The sequence below is a fragment of the Silene latifolia genome, unplaced genomic scaffold, assembly GCF_048544455.1.
Source record: "Silene latifolia isolate original U9 population unplaced genomic scaffold, ASM4854445v1 scaffold_156, whole genome shotgun sequence".
Taxonomy (NCBI): Eukaryota; Viridiplantae; Streptophyta; class Magnoliopsida; order Caryophyllales; family Caryophyllaceae; genus Silene; species Silene latifolia.
This window is the reverse complement of record NW_027413141.1, coordinates 336916-358978: the sequence shown is the minus strand read 5'-3', so window position 1 is coordinate 358978 and position 22063 is coordinate 336916. Positions and strand designations below refer to the sequence as shown.

Here is a 22063-nt window from a genome sequence, read left to right as displayed (position 1 = left end):
ATCTTCGGGTGTGGAGTTATGTGCTACATTTAGTTTGGCCAAAGATTGCAGTAAAGCTTGGCGATGTGGGAATGAGCTTGCTACTAGTTGCCGACCGAAAGATCACCTTTGTCTTCCGTAATTGCTTGAGCAAATGATCAGTGGAGTCATCTTCGTTATCATTTGGTGTGACAACGTTGGTTGGACCGTTTTGAGTAGTGCTTTGATATGGACACCCCGAACGAGTTAGGTGGTCCACATCTTGGTCTTCACCATTTTGGACTATTTCCTTGACTATGGAGTGTTCAATGAGATACTCGTCTTCATCATCATCGGCCCATACTCCATTGATTGTAGCTAGTTCCCTCATTCTCATGATTTCGTCTTCTAATTGTGTGATTTGGTCGACTAGTTTATCGACCACGGCGACTATTTCTTGCATAGTGGCATTTTGAGAGAAACTTAGTGGCGCATGTTCTTTAGGTGTCGCATTGGGGTTATGTAAAGTTGTGACCACATTTTCCAATTCCCAAACTTGTCTATCCACATTCCTTGCCCATGCGATGAAGTCGGCGATGGTAGGGGAAATGGTAGAGTAGAACCCTTCATTCTCGATCGCGTAGATCTCATCTTCAATTGGAGAAATGAGGTGTGAACAATCTAAGTTAGATTCTTCACTTGTGATCACTAGAATCCCAAGAGGGTTCTGAGTGTTGTTTGGTTTGCCTCCCGACGGTATTGGTAGTCGACCATCCTCAATCATGTCTTGAAGCACATTTTTCAATTTGTAGCATTTTTCTGTGTCATGCCCCTTACCCCTATGGTATTCACAGTACGAGTTCTCGTCCCAGAATTTGGATTTCTTTTCGGGTTCGGGAGTAGGTCCTATGGGTTGGAGTTTGCCTTGCTTCATTAACCTCTTTAGAGCATTGGAGAAAGTGTCCCCAAGATTTGTGAATTTCCTTGGTGGGGTAGTCTTCTTGGATGGCTCAAGAAGGTTAACTTCATCGGTCTTGCTAGTGGAGCCGTAAGAACGACTTGTTGAGCCTTGATATCCTCGACCTACCGTTTTGGACAAGAGCCCTTTACGGATGGCGTCTTCAATCCTTGTTCCTAGTACGGTTAAGTCCTTGAAAGTTTTGATGTTTTGGTATCTCAAATGATTGGCATAGATGGGTTTTAGATTGTCCACGAACTTCTCCACAAGGGTAGCCTCATCCGGGCGTTCAACTAGTTGGGTACTGGTCTTCCTCCACCTACTTAGGAAGTCGGTGAATCCTTCTTTGTCATTTTGGGTAAGAACCTCTAAAGTACGCATGTTAACTTGGATCTCAGCATTATCCGCATATTGCTTAGAAAACTCGATTGCGGCATCTTCCCAAGTGGTGATCTTCTTGTGTTCTAAAGAGTAGAACCATTGCTTTGGGATGGTGTCAAGAGATGATGGAAAGATCCTTAAGAACATCTCGGATTTGATGCCTTTGATAGACATGTAATCCTTAAAGGCACGGATGTGGTTCAAAGGGTTTTCGTGCCCCTTGAATTTAGGGATATCCGTCATGTTGAAGTTGGTTGGCAATTTGGAATTGACGGCCTCATACTTGCGATTATTCTCCCTATAAATGTCATCCCCTTTAAGATACATTAATTGCTCCTCTAAGTATTAGAGTCTTTTCTCAGCTGCAGTCATTCCTATGGGAGGATTTTCATCCCTGAAGTCATTCACGAAGTCATCCACTACTTCACTTTCTTGAGGAGGCAACCTCCCCTCTACGGCGTAGATCCGGCCCTCGATGGTGTCAAGGCGATCATACACTTGGTCTTGGGTAACTTGTATTTGATCTAGAGCGGCTAGGATTCGATCATTACCATCTTAAAGTTGATTGAAATTCACGTCGCTTGTTTCAGGCATCTTGAAAACTGGATAAGAGATCGAGGACGAATCAAAACACGATCGACCATCCTAACACACTTACTAAGAGAAGAAATGTTTTGACTTGTGAAGTGGGTGTGTGCCACTTGTGTTGAGTGAGTTTTGAAGAAAAGACAAAGGTTTGAAAATGTGTATCCTAGTCAACTATAGTGTAGTTGTAGGAGTCGACTCGAAGTGAGGTTTTGAAATGGGCTTGGGCCCGAAATTTGACTCGACAAACGAACAGAGTTTTGACTTTGTTTTGCGCTCATCAATGGCCTTTTCGAAATTTTCATTTAAAAAGGATTTTGATTTTACAAAAATCGTCATGGTTTTGTTTAGAAATGGTGATCTTGTAAGGTACAAACATTTACACAAGCATTATAACGGGATGCTGAGTGCATTTAAAAGGTTTTTGGTTTAAAGGGTGGGTTGCCATACCGAACAATCAAACCCGAAGTCTGGCGAGAGGCTCGTACCGAAAAAGAGTAAGGCCGATTCCTAGTCTATTTCCTCAAGTAGTGAAGGTCCTTGATACAAACAAGAGTAAGCATCATGGTATGGATGACGTCAATCGCTATCCATCCTTAGGCCCAAATAAGAATTAGGATCGTTTAGACGGGACGATTGGTCGAATGGGTTGGGTTGGGCCTATGAAGGCCGAATGAAACGATCTAGGAAGACCGAGTTATGAAAACCGACAATTGTCTCGTACAAACTATTCCGTAACCTTGTTCATGTTTCACCCTTGGCTACACGTAAGTGTATTAATCCCCAGTGGAGTCGCCAAACTTTGGACATGGGGCCACGGGGGCGCTTGGGAAATAAGCGTTTGTATTTGTGGAGTCGCCACCAATTTTTATGGGAAATTGGAACCGTTCGAATACCTCGTGTCATGTCAAGACACAAAGTAGTGACATGAACACCAAGAACTCGTTACCCTTAGCATTCTATGTCTAGAATGACTCTCGTGGATGCCAATGAACACGGATGTTCACAGAGATCTGGAGTAAGGGGTGAGGGTACGTATTAGGAAGCTCTTTTGATCGAACACCTAATCCCCCCCGCCTCGATAGCGGCCTCTACTAATGATTAGGGAAATCGTCTATACTCGATATATCGTCGATTATATGCATGCAATGCAACATCCAAGTTTTAATCCTAGCATGTGATGATTAGACTACGTCAGTGAACAAGTAATTTAGCAAACAATTTAGTCAAAGTAGGAATTTATGTTCAATTACATGTGAAGGCATACAAATGATACAAAATACAATGATAAATACAATAAAGAAAATTACAATAATAAAAATTACAATAATTACAATGGGTTTAGCGATTGATGTCGAAAATACTTCTAAAACGGATAATTTGGGAAAAAAGAAAGAATAAAGGAATTAACGAACAGATTAGGCGATAATACGGATAATAGTCAAATATACGTAAGATAATTAAACTAGGTCAAGGCAGAACGGAAGATCGGGCGAAATCAACCTGAACAGCGCAGCAGATCGCGCCCTTTGATTTGAGTGCGGCAGATCTGCGTCTGTTCCAAGGGTGAGTTCTGGCCGTGAAGCCGGAACTGCAAATCGTTAATGTTAATTGATGATTTTAAGGATTGATTAATATATTTACTCGGATGGAAGTGATTTAATTCATTAATTACATATGAATGAGTCATAAAAGCAACGAAACATGGATGAGACAGAATTAAGATGAATTATTTACATGGATGAAAGATTGATTAGTGACATAGGTGAACTAAATATATTAAATATGATGAATTAATGACAAATAAACGACGAATATGACAATAGACAGATGGAAATATATCAAAGGTCGAATTCCAGAAACTCAATATGAACGAATTGAATTTCTACAACCCGGATTGATTTTAATGACGAAAACCCGCAAATATTGGATTATAAGGGTTTTAAGTCGAATTTAATGACGAATTAAACGTATTAATGAAGGATAAATAATATACATGTGAGATTATTATGCTATTATAACAAAGAATTAGCAAAAATAAACGAAAACAAATAAAGAAGACGAATTACAGAGGACGAAGGAAGAAGAAAGGAAGCAGGAACTACGGCAGCCTCACGAAGAGGCGCAGCAGGCACTGTGCTCCTTCGAAGAGGCGCAGCAGTTGCTGCGTTTTTTCTCGACGGTTTGTCTTCTGGTAATCCGAAAAAGGGTTTTAAACGAGGTTTTATAAATCGGTTTTAAGAGATGTTTTCGACATAAACCTTACATTAGTGATACAAAAAGTAAATAACAATAAATAAAGAAGGATTTACACCCTCAGACTTACATGTTTGACGAAACGAGATGAACTAAGTTAACGATTAGTGATGCTCGACTCGAATGTAAAGAAAGTGCCCTAGTAAGAGGAAAACGATTAAGATTAATTAAGTTGATTGATTGTGGAGTTGGTCAAATTGGTCGGTCATGCAAACGAGGCTGGTACTCAGAAGGATCCGAGCTTACGTGGTCAAATGTTCAAGCACGTAGACGCCAAAAAGTAAGAACGTGGTCTAGAATGCAAAGGGAGAAGAGAAGGGCGGACACTCGCGTGAGAAATATGAGGAGCGAAAGCTCCTATTTATACTAATCACGTGAAGGAATTAGGGTTTTTGGAGAAACTTTGGAAGTGAATCTCGAAAAGATATGAAAAGATACGAAAAATACGCAGAAAAGGATCTGGGAAGAGGCGCAGCAATCACTGCGTCTCTTGGAAGAGGCGCAACACCTGCTGCGTCTGTTCTCAGGTGATTTCTTCCTGCGGAAGAAAGATTTCCGTGTTTAAGTTATGGAATAACGGATTAATTGGTTTTCCTTATTATTTTGTATGAATATTACGGAAAAATGTTTACCAAAGATTAAAAGATTGTAAAATATTTATAAAATATGGAATAAAAATATCCGGAACATTCCAGAACATTCTGACTCGGGATTTAACGGTTATCAGAAAATGAAGACGGTTTTAGGCCTGGACTCCAAATGTACTCTAATTACTGTCAAAATAACCGTATCGGCACGTAGATGACAACTAAGAGGTAGACATTAGTGTTTGAGCAATCACTTGACGATAAACTTACGAACTGTCATAAATCGTTCCGCGTACCAAACATGCGGCCCAATCATCACCGGGTGGTTTGCGGGAGGTGCAGAAACGAGGTATCTACAGGATACCGCTCCCTCATAGCCTCTTCCGCCTCCCATGTAGCCTCCTCAACCTCATGGTTAGACCAAAGAACCTTAAGCAACACTATCTCACCATGTCTAGTTTTCCTAACCTTGCGATCAAGAATCTGTTTAGGCTCCTAAAGATAAGATAAGGACTCATCCAGCTCTATGTTCTCTACCTCTAACACATGTGACGGATCACTAACATACTTCCGCAGCTGAGAAACATGAAACGCATTATGTACCCTATCCAAAGCATACGGTAAAGCCAACCGATAACCAACCTCACCCACACGATCTAAGATCTCATACGGTCCTATGAACTTCTGCTCTGATTCCCTTTCTTACAAAATATCATGACCCCACGCATAGGAGACACTTTCAAAGAACCTTGTCCCCAATCCCGGGCTTTCATCCTCTGTCTGATCAGCTTAATCTGCTCCACTATCTCATGTACCATCTCTGGTCCCAAAACCACTGCCTCAGCACTATCGTCCCAATAAATCGGACTCCTACATCTCCTCCCATATAAAGCCTCAAATGGTGCCATGCCAATACTGGTGTGATAGCTGTTGTTGTAAGAAAACTCAATCAAGTCCAATCTATGTTCCCAGCTACCATCTAAATCCATAACACATGCTCGCAACATATCCTCTAGAGTCTTGATGGTCCTCTCAGTCTAGCCATCTGTCGCAGGATGAAATGCTGTACTCATCTTTAAGATATTTCCCAAGGACTCCTGCAACTCTTTCCAAAACCGTGAAATAAACCTCGAATCTCTGTCAGACACTATATCTTTAGGCACCTCATGTAATCTCACCACATTCTTCCGATAAGTCATAGCTAACTGTGTCTTAGACCATTTATCTTTCATTGGCACAAAATGAGCTGACTTGGTCAGTCGATCCACTATAACCCACATAATGTTGTTACCCTGTTGACTCTTTGGTAAACCCACGATAAAATCCATAGAAATGGACTCCCACTTCCACTCAGGTACCTCAAGAGACTGAATCTTACCTTGTGGTCGTCGCTGCTCCCCTTTCACTCTCTGACATGTCAAACAACGAGCCACGAACTCAGCTGTTTCTTTTTTCATCCCAGGCCACCAGAAAGTTTTTTTTCAAAACTTTGTATAGCTTGTCACTGCCTGGATCTACTGAGTATGGTGTGCAATGAGCCTCTGACATGCTCATCTTTTTCAGCTCCTCATGATTTGGAACACACCACCTTCCATCAAATCTCACACTTCCGTCTGTATGAATAGAGATTCTAGACATTGTCACTTTCTCTACTCCAGCTCTCCACTCTACTATCTTGGGATCCAACACCTGTTTACCGCGAATATCATCATAAAGGTCTGGCTGCACTGTCAAATCTTCCATAGCATCCCCTTTCTGGATCATATGTATCCCGAACTTCCCTACCTCATCTCTCAATCTCATCAAAGATATAGCTGTGCATAAAGAATGCACACTCTTCCTGCTCAAAGAATCTGCAACAACATTGGCTTTGCCTTCATGGTAGATTATGTCCATGTCATAATCGCCAATCAACTCCATCCACCTCCTCTGTCTTATGTTCAACTCCTTTTGAGTAAAGATGTACTTGAGACTCTTGTGATCTAAAAATACCATAAAGGTCGCCCCTTATAGGTAATGTCTCCAAATCTTAAGAGCAAGCACAACTGCACCCAACTCTTGATCATGTGTAGGGTAATTCTCCTCATAGGGCAACAATTGCCTAGAAGCATAGACAATCACTTTCCCATTCTACATCAACACATAACCCAACCCATTCTTTGAAGCATCCGTATACACCTCAAAGTTCTCACTCCCTTCAGGCAATGCTAGGATTGGAGCTGTGGTCAAACGCTCCTTTAATGTTTGGAACGCAGTCTCACAACTTTCATCACAGCGAAACCTGTTCTCTTTCCTCATCAAAGTTGTCATAGGTCTAGAAATCTGATGTGATCAATATTTGAGCATATTTAGTCCCCGAATTACCCTCGTTCCTATGCTTTTTAGTGCATATTTGGGTCATTTACTATCTTTAGTCCTTTGTTTTGCATATTCTTTGAGGTTTTGTTTCCTTGGTAGGAGAGGAGTGCAAACCTTGCATTTTCATGGCAAAATAGAGCTAAATTAATCGAATCTAATGACCAAGCATCAAAGAGAAGACAAGACTAGAAGGCCTTTGTACATAATGTAGTAGATGGGCAATGATGAAGAAGATCCTTGCATCCCCGACAAAATCCCGGAGGATTGTTGGAAGAAGAAAAGAAGCAAAAAAGAAATGGAAGCTGAGCTAAGAGCCGCTCGTCTCAACCATCGGGACGCCCGTCCAGCAGCTCCCCAGGACCCTCGTCCAAACCACCAGGCCGCTCGTCCAGAAGCTCCCCAATCCGCCCGTCCCGACCCTTGGACGCTCGGATTGTCCTCAAGAGAGACACGTCCTCTTCTTCCTTCATTCGAGATGCGCATATTTTTGGAAGACTAGCTAAAAGGAGACCCGCATCTTTTCTTGAGATGAGGGATTCCTCAAGGACTAAATCGTCATTTAAGCCCTTAGTAACCCTAATTTGTGCACCTAATCCCCACTATAAATACCCCATTAGTCTAATTAGATTATCATGTTCTTCTTATCAATCTTTAGTGTAGTTTATATTATTCTAATCTCTCTTTAATCTTATAATCAACTTCTTATCAAGTATTAATACAAATCTCATTTCCTTAATTTCTCTATTGTTCATCTTTTATTTTGGGTAATTGAAGATTATTTGGGTTTATTAGGAGATTGACAACCTTCCATCAATCATCAAGTACTTCTATTATTCTTTGCATTATTATTTTGGAATCATCTTTAGGTATAATTCTCTTAATCCCTTTTTAATTATTGTTAATCATCTTCATTTATTCATCATGTTTTACTTTGTTAATATGATTGACAACCTTAGTAACATGTCAAACTTGATAATGAGTGAGTAGTTTCCTTAACTAGGGTTAATGGGGAATTAGGGGAAACCAACATGGGGGATGATTCATGCCTAATTTAATATGTTTTCATAATTTATTTGCTTGCTTGTTGTGATCTCAACTTATGCACATGTTATGTTTGATGAAATGCGAGCCTATGAATCCTAGCATTTTTTACCCATCACTTACCTTTTCAATGAGACTTGTAAGACATAAACCAACTCGAGTCTCATTAGACCATGCATATAGTTGAGTAGGGAGGATTAAGTCGACTTGTAGGTGTTGTACAATCTAATCGATTCGGCTCTGGGACCCAAACCTTCCTAGGATTGTAAGATATAAACCAACTCGATCCTATCACAACAATAATTGCTTGCTTATAATTTGAGAATATGTTTGTATGATCAATTCCCATGAATCCCCTATGAACCCATGAGACCCTAGTGCTTTTAATCAATTGTTTACATCTCATTTTAGTCATCTTGGTTGTTTACTTTTAATGTTATCTAGTTTAGTGATCTTCTCATCTCAACCCAAATTGTGACACCCCTAGACACCACTACTTGCAATCGAAAATCCTACATCAATACCCGTCCCTTGGGATCCGACCTTTACTTACCTCTTTACTAGTAGTAGAGTTGTTAGTGAAGTTATAAATATTGTTTTGGTCTAGGTGCTCCTAACGACAAGTAACCGAAATCTAAGGTCAAAGCGGACCGACCAAAAATGGCGCCGCTGCCGGGGACGGTGTTAACTTGATTTGATTTTCTTTGATTGTTATTAGTTGTGTCTTTCTTTGCCTTGGGGAAGTAAAAATCCTCAAGGTTTGTTCTAATTGTTTTCAAGTTGTTTGATATTTTGCATGTCTAGAAGATCACAAGGTAACTTGTTACCCATTGATCACGAAATTGAAAGGACTTTGACAACCAATAGAAGACTTGCTAGAAATACTTAGAGAGGTATTGGTAAGGTTGTAGATATTCAACCAAACACTATTGAGTTCATCAACCCTTTTGGAAGAGAAGGTGAGGAGAACCCAACACAAAATCAATCACACAATCAACCCACAATGCCTAAGTTTTCATCACATTCTGTACCAACCGAGGAGAACCTACCCAACGGAACTCCCACACCACAACACTTAACCGGAAATTTCATTGCAAAATCCGCATTTATCCAATTAGTCGAAAGAAGTCAATTTGGGGGGATGCCTAGTGAAGACCCTCATTCCCACATGGAAACTTTTTGTGACTATTGTGATGCGATTTCACAAACCGGAGTGACTCAAGACCAAATTCTATGGGTCTTATTTCCTTTTTTTCTAATTGGCACCGCGAATAAATGGTCGAAAAGCCTAGATACGGTTACTCTTGGAATTGACTCTTGGAAGAAATTGGCTCTAGCTTTGTACAAAACATTCTACCCTCCGGAAAAGACTAACATGCTAAGAGCTGAAATAACGGGTTTTAAGCAAAGGGACGAAGAATCTTTGTATGAAGCTTGGGAGCGATTCAAAGGAATTTGTCGCTCATGTCCTCGTCATGGACTTTATGAAGACTCAATAAACATTCTCAACATGGGATCAAATACTATGTTCACCGAAGTTGACGATAATCAAACTTGGAACAAGATTGAGGAAATGGCGGTCCATAATTCACAATATAGTAGACCTCGCAAGGCTACTAGAGGAGGATAGCATGAAGTGGACTCTATTACTCAATTGGGTGCTGAACTTAGTGCTCATATTGATACCATAAACTTGAAGTTTGAGAAGGCTATGGCTAAGCTTGAAGAAGCCTCAAAATCACCAAAGCATCATGTTAATGCCATGGCGGCATCTTCATCAATCCCAATTGGGATATGTGAGAATTGTGGAACTTTGGGACATGACCAAAGTGAATGTAGGGGAACAAATGAGCAAGTGAATGCTTTTCAAGCATACAAAAGTGGTACCCCTTATTCCAACTATTACAATAAAAACACCAAAACACTCAAATCTCTCATGCAAAAGCCAAAATGTTCAAAACCCTCAACCAACATACACCCCACCTCCCATGAGAAACCAAAATCAAAGACCCTTTTACAACCAAAACCAAGGTTATCAAAATAAAACTCCATACAATCAATAAAATGACCAAGGTTTTGATGTTCAAAAAGCGGTCCTCCAAATACAAAAGAATCAACAAGAATTTTTCACTCAAATGCAAAAAGATAGCCAAGCAAAAGACATCACCATCAACAACATCCTAGCCCACACAAAAATGTTGGAAACTCAAATGACCCAACTAGCATCTTCAAACTCTCAAAGACAAAAGGGGCAATTACCACCTCAAAGTAATCCCCCAATACATGAAACGGTTAGTGCCATTCACTTGAGGAGTGGTACGAGATATGAAGGACCAAAGAAGTAAGTTGAGGATGAAGTTGTGGAAACTAATGACAAGGAAAGAGCTGTGCAAAACTCTAGGAAAGAAGAACCCACCAATCAAGAAGTTTCAAAGAAAAGTGAAGAAAAGGCCAAAGAGAAGGAGACAATTGTGATTAGACTTCCATTCCCGAGTAGTCAAGCTAAGCCTAAGTTTGATGACCAACTTGGAAAATTCATGGAAATTGTGAAGAATTTAGAAGTCTCGATTCCTTTCACGGAATTGATCAATCACGTTCCGGCCTATGCAAAGTACATGAAGGACATCCTGACGAAGAAGAAATCAATCCGGAAGCTTGATACTATTGCCTTCACTAAGGTGAGTAGTGCCATCCTTCAAGGGAGTTCACCTCCAAAACTCAAGGATCCGGGAAGTTTCTCCATTCCATGAACTATTGGTGACACTACAATCAACAAAGCTTTATGTGACCTTGGGGCAAGTGTTAGTGTCATGCCATATTCGGTTAGCAAGAGTCTAGGAATGGGAGAACTCAAATGTACCAACATCACGCTTTAAATGGTGGATAGATCAACAAAGACACCTTTAGGGGTATGGGAAGATGCTCCCGTGAGAATTGGAAAATTCTTCATCCCGGTGGATTTTGTTATTGTTGACATGGAAGAAGACTCCAACATTCTTATTATCTTAGGAAGACCTTTCTTTCACACCGCGGGAGCGGTGATCGATGTGAAGAATGGAGAACTCACCCTTGAAGTGGGAGATGAAACCATCACTTTCAATCTTGAAAAGACCATGAGAGCTCCCCGATTGCATGAGCCATGTTTTATGGTTGATCATGTTGGAATATGTGTCCTCCGACAATAATGCGATCACGACTGTTGATCATGATGATCACATGTTTAAATCTCATTATAAAGAATACAATTGGGAAGTAATATTGTTACTGTCAACTGGTCAACATATATCGGTAATGATTGGTGACTAGAGTTTGACATTACTCGTCGTGCGACGGTGGTGATCGATTGACCCCTAGGTCATACCTATAGGGCAACACTCTTAATTGATTATTTAATTAATCGTATAATGTTACGAGTTAATTAAATTACTTGAAAATTGACGGACGATTTTTGGAAGTAAAATTTACGTATCAAATTGAAATGTGATTAAATGAGATACGGTCTGAGTAATTGAATTGTATCATTACTCGGATGAAATTAATGTTTAAAGAAACAATCGAAATTGAATGAATTATTATAAATACAATCTGTTGTGATTTATAAATGGTAAAATATTTTGGCACAAGTAATTATGAAATTACTAAGTCGATTTTTGTATGTGACGTATTTTTATTAATACGTTGATTTTTAATATGTTAAAAATACATAACAAATTTATGTCACATATGACATGTGACATATTGACAATTGACAAAAATAATATGGAATCCATATTAATAAGTGGGCCGAAAATTAGAGGGTTTTTTAAGCTAATTATATGTTGATTGTAATTAGTGGAGGGCATGATGATTACCCTAGTCACTAGCCATGCAACCCTATTGTTTATTGTGAAGAACAATTTTTCCATGCATTGGCTCCCCAAAATCTCTCCTCTTACACGGTTTTGAGAAGACAAAACCCATCATGGTTTTTCTATAATTTTTACCTAATAATATACAAAATGTTGTAAATTATTAATCATTCATTCTATCATCCAAAAATACAATTCTAGAGAGAATAAAAATCCTCCTCTTCTTCTCTCAATAAAACCGAAATATTTAAGCGTTTTATAAATATTTTTGGTTCAATTTTCTACTAGATTAATATTATACTAGTACTTATAATATTAATTTGTATTAAGAGAAAGCCTTGGGTATTAAGCTTAGGGAGAGATCCTATACTTGGATCTTGTTCTTCCATCTTAGGAAAGCTCAAGAACAAAATAAAAGGAGATTTCTTTTGTGCCCAATAAAACCGAAATCATCAATGTAAGAACATGATTTCTCCTCTATTTTATCATATTGTTTGCATGCATAAAATCCGTATTTAATTTTATGACAAATTAATTTAAACATATATGAGTATGTTAGTGTATATAGATCTACTTTTATTTCAATTGGTATCAGAGCCACGGTTGTTTGCATGCAAATCGGATAAAAGTTTTTCCGAGTTATAAGAATAACAAATAAAACTTGTAAAATTTGTGTTATTATGAGATATCACGAAATTAATCCATGCATGTTAATATTTCTGGTCCTAAAATGTTTTAGGATATTTTGGTTAATTTTACGGATTTTTATTGTTCATATTATACAATAATGACATTTAAATATGATTTTATGAGTAAAATGTCATTTTTGGTCTAAAATTAGCTATACTTAGAATTTTCCATTGATTTTTGGATATGTTGTCACATATATTATTTTGAGATAACCTGTAAATTTTCATAATTTTTGGACTTGTTATGCTCGAAAAATGGATTTTTCATTATTAAATTCGGATTTAGGTGAAAAATAGGTTAATATGAGTTAAATTTCGAATCTGGTCATATAAAATTAATATTTTGTCACATGCAATTTTACAAGATGTGTGTAAAATAATTGGCTATAAAGAAGTCTTTTTGCATGATTTATGGATTTTTGAAGAAAAATAGCATAAATAGTGACATTATTAGTAAAAAATTAATAAAACATAATCTATGACTTAGGAAAAACGTCTAATGTTGCATTTTATTATCTTTTCAGATCTAAAATTGAAAAGTTAATGAAAATAATTTTTCCATGTTTTTATGATTACTTTATTAAAAATCGATAAACCGCAACATTGTTTTTCCGGGAAAATTTCGAAATTTTTAACCTAAGATTTTGAACATTATGAGTGTCATGGTATTTTTCCAGAATGTTCATGAGTTTAAATTTCAAATTTTGAATTTATTTGAAATTTTGTGATTTATTTGAAGTTTATAGCTTATTTTTGTAATTTTTGGTCCATTTATGAACAATTTTATAAAATATAGGTTAATTATGGTCAAATTATTAGTGAAGACTAAATTTTAAGTCCTAAGAGGTTAGGGTAATTAACTTATGCATAAATATGAGTTTATGTATTTTTGTGATTATAAAATGTTGAAATCACGCAAATCCGTAAAAACCGAGTAATATACGATATTGGCTAATTAAAGGCGATTTAGCATAAAATTGAGCATGTTCATACATAATATAATGCTGCATTTTTCTTTATGATTGTCATAATTTTAATTTATATAATTTTGAATTATGTAATTTTACTTAGTATGGCCTTATATTTTAATTGGTATTTCCCGAAATGTATGGGAATATCGATTCGGTTGTAATTTTATTGTGATCTCGTATCACCGTTTTGTAATTTAATAAATTTATTTTTATTTTAGTTACAAATGTATAATAGGAAATTATGTAATTTTATTCATTCCGGAGTACCCAAAGACGTATTTCTTCAAGAATGGCGATACATAAAGACGGTGTTACCTCGAGATGCGTGCCACAACCGAAGATCAAGGGACCAATGGAGTTGGTTTCCGAATATGTAATAGTTAAATAGTTTTTCTATTTTAGGAAAGGCCATACTAGGATTTTTTTATCTTTATGCTTGCATTTTATTTTATGTCACATGCATCGCTAAATCGCCATAACTAAAACATGCATCTTTATTTTATCGAGTTTATCGACCGTGTCAATTAAAATTATCGTAGTTCACCGCTTTAGTTCACTTAAAACGTGATAGATAATAAATTGACATGACCTCTCGCTAAAACAATTAATTGAGACATAGCCTTACCAAATAGTAGAAACCATGAAAACCTATTTCGTGAGGGAGTGCGCTCGGCCCCACCGGGGTACAAACCTTGTTACGTAGGGGAAGTGGGTGATGAATGTTAATCCACCGAATTCATGTTGATAAGGGATGTATCGGCCACACCGTGCCCAAGTTAATTTGGGTTTGGATCATGGACACATTTATTCGAAATTTGGATTGAACTCAACAAAAGTTTTTGATAAGGGATGTATCGGCCCCACCGTGCCCTTGTCGGATGTGTTTTGGGCTAAAGATAATTGTTAATGTAATATTATCGACCAAGAGTTCTAAAAGTAGAATCGATTAAACGTTAATCCACCAAGTTGTATTGATAAAGGATGAATCGGCCCCATCGTGCCTAAGTCGATATGAATTTGGGTCTTGGAATCATTTATCTAGTTGGGTAGAGGTCACTAGAAAAATGCATAAAACTTGTTTAAATCATACATTTTTACGAGTATTATTAAAACGACAATTGTTTTACTCCTTATATTTTGTTTTGTAAACCACTTCTTTTTCATAACAAATGGCAACACCAACACCAACTCCTAATGCCACACCTCTCGCTAGTTCGTCATGGCTCCGATCCTTTATGGATCGATGTAAACTTGAAAAGAATGGGTCAAATTTCTCCGAATGGGATGCCCAACTCAAATTAGCCGCCGAAGGTGACGACAAGTTTCGTTACCTTACCGAGGCCTCTCCACCCTAACCATCCACTAGGTCCACCGCGGCCACTAGGGAAGCATATGAGGCTTACCAAAAGGAGTCCGTCGCAATGAAAAATGTCTTAATATTTGCGATGGAGGCGGACCTCCAAAGGAGAGCCTTTAAAATGGGCAATGCTAATGAGATTTACTCCAAACTTGTGACCATGTTTTCACAAACTCCGCGGATCGTCCAATATGAGGCGGCCGCGGCATTCTTTGATCTCGACTTCAAAGAGGGCCAAAAGGTTAGCCCTCATGTGCTCAAACTCATGGAGCTTGTCGAGACCTTGAAAATTCAAAAGGTTGAAATCCACAAAGAACTCATCGTAGATAGGATTCTACACTCCTTGTCCAAAGTCAAGGCATATGTGCAATTCCGGGTGAATTTCAACATACAAGACAAGGATGTGTCTCTTGAGGAGTTGCACAAGTTACTTGTGCAAGCCGAGAGGGACATGGGGTTAAATGTGAACCCTCCCAAGGATGTGCTTAACATAAGCACTAAAAGTAAGGGGAAGTTCAAGAAGAATGGGAGAAAGGGCAAGAAGCAAGCTCCCACATTCACCAAAGCTAAGTCTTGTGAAGCTAGCACCTCAAAAGTCAAGAAGGGTCCTCTTGATAAATGCCATTATTGTAATGGCATGGGACATTGGAAAATAAATTGTTCCAAATACCTTGGTGATATCAAAGCTGGAAAGATCACTCCAGTAGGTAAATGACTATCCTTCTTTTATGTTTCTAATTCAACTATGGTATTATGATGCAAAGTTGTGATAATGTATCTCCCTTTTTATTGTAAATAGGGCCTCCACCAAGCAAAGACAAGGGAAAGGAAAAGCAAGCATAAGAAACCATGGAGAAGCTAAGGATAGCTTTTATGGAGCTTTGCTTTTCATTGTCTTAATTTAAGATTATGTTTTGGATTTTTAGAACTTTAAGTTTCCATGTTTGACATGGAAAGGTATTTTGGATAATGGTTTGTATTTTGGATGATGGTGACTTGGTTTGCAACCCAAGTCACCCGTTTGATCATTTATCCTTTTATGTTCTGAAATTCATCTTTAAATGCTTGCACTTTGAAACATAAGATTAGTCACTTAAAGTGATCTAATAGACAAATATAATGATGGGTTTCATTATATGTCCACATGCTTAAGGCTTGTGTATGATCATTTATGAAGCGATTTTGAGTCTATGAACTCTCTTAAAGGAATGTCAACCACCAAGTACACATATGAAATCAATAACTATTAGTCTATCTATGAGATAGTTCTCCTTATACTTCAACATCATTAATTTGTGTCTCATATGCTATCTTTGAATGTTTAGTGTATTTATTCTAAAGATAGAGTGGGAGAAAAATGAGGACACAACACACAAGGCAAGATAAAATTGTGTACTTGTGTAAATAAAGATCTACGCAAGAGAGAATGATTTGAATGAAGGTATATCTATTTATATAGTATACCCTATAGATGAGATCTATGGTCTCAAGTTAGTTCTATATGACTAAAGAGACCAAGAAAAGTAATCATAAGAGTATATTCTCAAGATAACTACACGAGGAGACCAAAAGAAAGTTTTGGAAGAAAAATGACTAATGTAAAGTCTTAACAAGTTTTTTGACTAAGTTTATGAAACATTTGACCAATAGTTTCAACCTTGAGATTTACTTAAGAGCCTAAATGTATCATAGTAACATACTAGTTATGATCGACCTGCAAAGATTGATATACCGATATCTTCAATGACCAAATTTTTAACCACGCAAATGTCATTGCTTAACCTCACTATGGAATGGTTAAACCTCCTTCCAAAAGGGTATTTGCGAAGGACGTATTCTAGATATTGTTTATATTTGAATAATGACATTACTACACATCATTATGACATGAGTGTGTTGGAGATTTAAAATCTCTTTCCGTAAGGTTAAGATGAGACCACTTCAAAATAGGTATTTTGAAAGGATATGATGGGAACATATATGGTTTCATCCTAATAACTTGGCAATGCAATTTATATTTCAATTCTTAATAAAAGTTTCGATTGAGAAGTCAATTTCGAAATATGTAGAATTGAGTGGGAGTTAGGAAATTCTCATGTGAAGACATGGAATTTAGTGGGAGCTATCATCCTTTAAATGTTTACAACTCATCACTCATTAAAGAATGACGAGCTAATACCTTCTTTCATAAAGAAGCTTTTGAGTTTTCAATTCTGGATGAAAATGGGCAATGATGAATCCAATTACATCAAGGGATGTTGGATTAGTATTAAGAGATGAAAATGGAATTACCATTAGCAGTCATGGTCGTTCATTGAATCTATGAACGGTTGATCTCATGATTATTAGTAACTAATGTTTCCGCCATTAGAATAATCATTTACATGTCCAATTATGAATCATATGCATAAGAGCATGATGATTGATTGGTAAGCCATAATAGAAACGTCATGAATTCTCAAGTAGAATCCGATGAGCGATTTCGGTGTTTGACGGAATACTCCATTATGTGATAAGAGGTTGCACATATTATAGAAAGTCCGAGCACATGTGAGGATTTATGAGAATCCCAGATCTTTCTAGCCTAGAAAGAGAAATAAGAAGTTTTTGGAAAGATGCTTAGTTGAATAAGAATTTATTCAAAAATTAATCTTTCCTAGTTAAGCTAGGACTTGTGAGAAGTGCTAAAGCTAATAATCTTGACAAATTGTTACAAGATTCTAAAAAACATATACCTAGTGCATTGTGTGTGGATGGAACACTTGATCAGTGCAAGTTATTTCATTCATCACAAATTTGTTCGTTATGTGATAGTCGATAAGAAAGTTCTTTCAAGTTAAAGAACCGAAACCAAGGTCGGAAACCTTGATGTGTACTTGGTAAGTTTCATGCTATGAGAGAGAACATGAATGTGAAGGAAATTGCAAGTGTAAGAAGTTTGAACACATGGACACATGGGATGTTAAACTTCTATTGCAATCAATAAGTGTTTACACTTACGACATACATCACAAGGTTGTAATATGATATTGACTACCCGAGTGTGATGTCGACATTTGTCGTTTGAGTTATTATTAACTCACCTTGTACATTGTTATATCCAAACGGGTTGTAGAGACAATTGAACCCCGTTAAAGTGAACATGGATTAACATTGTTTTTGCCCATAGTTACTTATACGAGGTGACGTCTCGAAGTGACTAGAGTGTGATGCGATTGATGGCAAGTTCAAGTGCCATAGAGTAATGTGAGATGACTAGTCGATCACATAGGCAGACTGTTAGGAACATTTTGTCGGGCCTAATGACCGCTTATAGAGTTCTGGCAAATTTATATAGCCTGGTCGTGGTGAGAGCTACTATAGTATTCAAATGAGTCGATTCTTTTGACTAAAGACTATTCTCCTAAGATGGCACAGTTTTAGATTAACTTTGATTTGTGTTACTACGACCTTCGTAAATGGGGTCAAATGGGCATATTTTGGGTTATGATGGTTGTGGCTAGTCGAAGGGAATGAGTGCGATAGGAATTGTCCACCCCTAGTCGGGGTTATAACAATATCTCGGGGCCACTCAAGAGTAATGAATCGAAATGCGTGGCCACGCTCGGAAAGTATCTATGATAGATAAGTCCGGTCAATCAGTTATTCTCCAGATCGAGGAAACCACTCTCGATATGATCACTTGCAAGTACGACCTGAAAGACACCTTGCATTGAGTGGGAGATAGTAATAGGACAAGAGAATTGGTGATGCACACTTGTCGAGGACAAGTGGGAGATTGTTGGAATATGTCAATAATGCGATCACGACTGTTGATCATGATGATCACATGTTTAAATCTCATTATAAAGAATACAATTGGGAAGTAATATTGTTACTGTCAACTGGTCAACATATATCGGTAATGATTGGCTGACTAGAGTTTGACATTACTGTCGTGCGACGGTGGTGATCGATTGACCCCTAGGTCATACCTATAGGGCAACACTCTTAATTGATTATTTAATTAATCGTATAATGTTACGAGTTAATTAAATTACTTGAAAATTGACGGACGATTTTTGGAAGTAAAATTTACGTATCAAATTGAAATGTGATTAAATGAGATACGGTCTGAGTAATTGAATTGTATCATTACTCGGATGAAATTAATGTTTAAAGAAACAATCGAAATTGAATGAATTATTATAAATACAATCTATTGTGATTTATAAATGGTAAAATATTTTGGCACAAGTAATTATGAAATTACTAAGTCGATTTTTGTATGTGACGTATTTTTATTAATACGTTGATTTTTAATATGTTAAAAATACATAACAAATTTATGTCACATATGACATGTGACATATTGACAATTGACAAAAATAATATGGAATCCATATTATCAAGTGGGCCGAAAATTAGAGTGTTTTTTAAGCTAATTATATGTTGATTGTAATTAGTGGAGGGCATGATGATTACCTAGTCACTAGCCATGCAACCCTATTGTTTATTGTGAAGAACAATTTTTCCATGCATTGGCTCCCCAAAATCTCTCCTCTTACACGGTTTTGAGAAGACAAAACCCATCATGGTTTTTCTATAATTTTTACCTAATAATATACCAAATGTTGTAAATTATTAATCATTCATTCTATCATCCAAAAATACAATTCTAGAGAAAATAAAAATCCTCCTCTTCTTCTCTCAATAAAACCGAAATATTTAAGTGTTTTATAAATATTTTTGGTTCAATTTTCTACTAGATTAATATTATACTAGTACTTATAATATTAATTTGTATTAAGAGAAAGCCTTGGGTATTAAGCTTAGGGAGAGATCCTATACTTGGATCTTGTTCTTCCATCTTAGGAAAGCTCAAGAACAAAAGAAAAGGAGATTTCTTTTGTGCCCAATAAAACCGAAATCACCAATGTAAGAACATGATTTCTCCTCTATTTTATTATATTGTTTGCATGCATAAAATCCGTATTTAATTTTATGACAAATTAATTTAAACATATATGAGTATGTTAGTGTATATAGATCTACTTTTCTTTCAGATCACTATAGCCGGAAGGATGATAGGAAGAAGTTGGAATTTCAATGGAAAAAGAAAGTGGATGATGCTCCATCAAAAGAGCAAGGAAATAGCAACAATGAGAGCTTGAAAAGCTCACCCATGACAAGTGAAGAAGATGGCCTCATTGGCCAAGACAAGAAATAAGGAGAGTTGTCTCTATCAACTCAAGAATTTTTTAATGATCAAGTGGACGAAGTTTGCGGTCATTGGGATGATGAGTTCAAAGGGATATTCAATCCCTATATTGGTAATACTATGAACCAAGACCATCATGGAGAACAACAAGTGCAAAAATCTATTGAGGACCTTTATCATGATAATGAGCAAGCTTTCGACTACTTCTTCAAGGTGTTGAGTAACATCAACAACACCTTGAACATGCCCCCTTGACATCTCACATTGCATGAGAGTTTGGTGGAGTCCTCCCTAAACCACCATTTGTAAATATTCTAACTCCCTAACTTGTATTTCAATTATTACAATGCATTTTTGTCATTTTTGGATTTATTTTTGTGCCTTGATCAAGATATTCATCATTTTGAGAGAAGTAAGGGAGGGACTTATGATATTATTGATGTGTAGTGCTTTACCTTAGTGTGGGGATAGCAATTGCCTAGGCTATTCATGCCTTTGTAGTGCCCCTACAATGAAAAACACGAGAATTGAAGAATGAAAATGACACGGGTTACGAAGTACCCACGGATGGACCTGAATCCGTGTGGTCAAGGAAGAACCCGAGCATCCAAAGTCACTAGACGCTCGTCTAGTAGAGCTGCAGAAATAAAAAATCTGGTCTGTAAAAGAATCCGAGCGTCTCAGCTGAGAATCCGCTCGTCTCATTCTGGACGGTCGTCCTTCACAAATGACGCTCGTCTTTTCAATAGCAAAAATCTGGGATTTTCTCTATAAACGAATCCGAGCGTCCACCCAGAAAGACACTCGTCCCTCCACAAAGCATCCACTCGTCTTAGAAGCAAGACGCTCGTCCTGTGGCGTCTTTTCCTGAGCCAAACATTGAGGAATCCGAGCGTCCCGACACCTGGTCCGCTCGTCCCCCACTGCACTTTCAAAAATAACGGGTATTTTAAAACCCTTTTTCTCCCATTCATTCTCATTTCTTCAACATACAAACACTACCCAAAACCCAAAAACCCCAAAACCCCTCATCCTCTGCATCAACAAAATCAAATTTCCTTAACCAAATCAAATCCAAACTTCCTCACAACAAAAATTAATCACTCCTTTTGCAACAACAAGTGATTCAAACACCAAAATCTTCAACCTTTGAGTCGATTTTTAGGATACAAAGCAACATTCATTCATCCTAAATCGATTTGGGTATCACTAAAAATTGAAGATTTCAATCTTTCATTGGTGTAATCAAGCAAAGGAGAATGACAAGAACTGAAGGAGGCAACAAGGCACCCCAAAAGAAGACACTTTCCAAAAGGCAACTAGCTCTTCAAGCAAAACAATTCACTAGTAGAAAAAGTCTCATTGACATCGGTTATTTTACTCCATTTACATCGCTTTTGTGGCGATGTTTCTGGGGGCGACGTATTTAGTATTTTTACCTTAACATCGGTTTTAGAACCGATGTAAATAGTATACAATTAACATCGGTTATAGGTGAAAACCGATGTTAATTGTGTTTCAATTACATCGGTTTTGGTCTAAAACCGATGCAAATATTATATTATTAAATTGATTATAGGTGAAAAGCGATGTTAATAGTGTCTCAATTACATCGGTTTTGGTCTGAAACTGATGTAATGCAAATGACAATCCTAAATTACACGATTCTACATCGATTTTGGTCTCAATTACATCGGTTTTGGTCTCAACTACATCAGTTTTGGTCTGAAACTGATTTAGTATAAAATGTAGTATGTTTCAGGTTCGCAAATGACGATTTACTCATAACCTATTTGTTAATTTGTACGCTATTAGGGGCCTGCAAAATTAATCAATATACAAATAATAACCATGTATCTCATTCCTTCCAACAA

At 37.3% G+C, this 22063-nt stretch overlaps 1 non-coding gene across 1 annotated transcript; it reads right to left on the bottom strand.

Annotated features, from left to right (window-relative positions):
- Positions 1–9499: 9499 nt before the first annotated feature.
- Positions 9500–9606, bottom strand: LOC141637897 (small nucleolar RNA R71). Its single transcript, XR_012541948.1, has one exon. It is a non-coding gene; the product is annotated as a small nucleolar RNA R71 (small nucleolar RNA).
- Positions 9607–22063: the final 12457 nt, after the last annotated feature.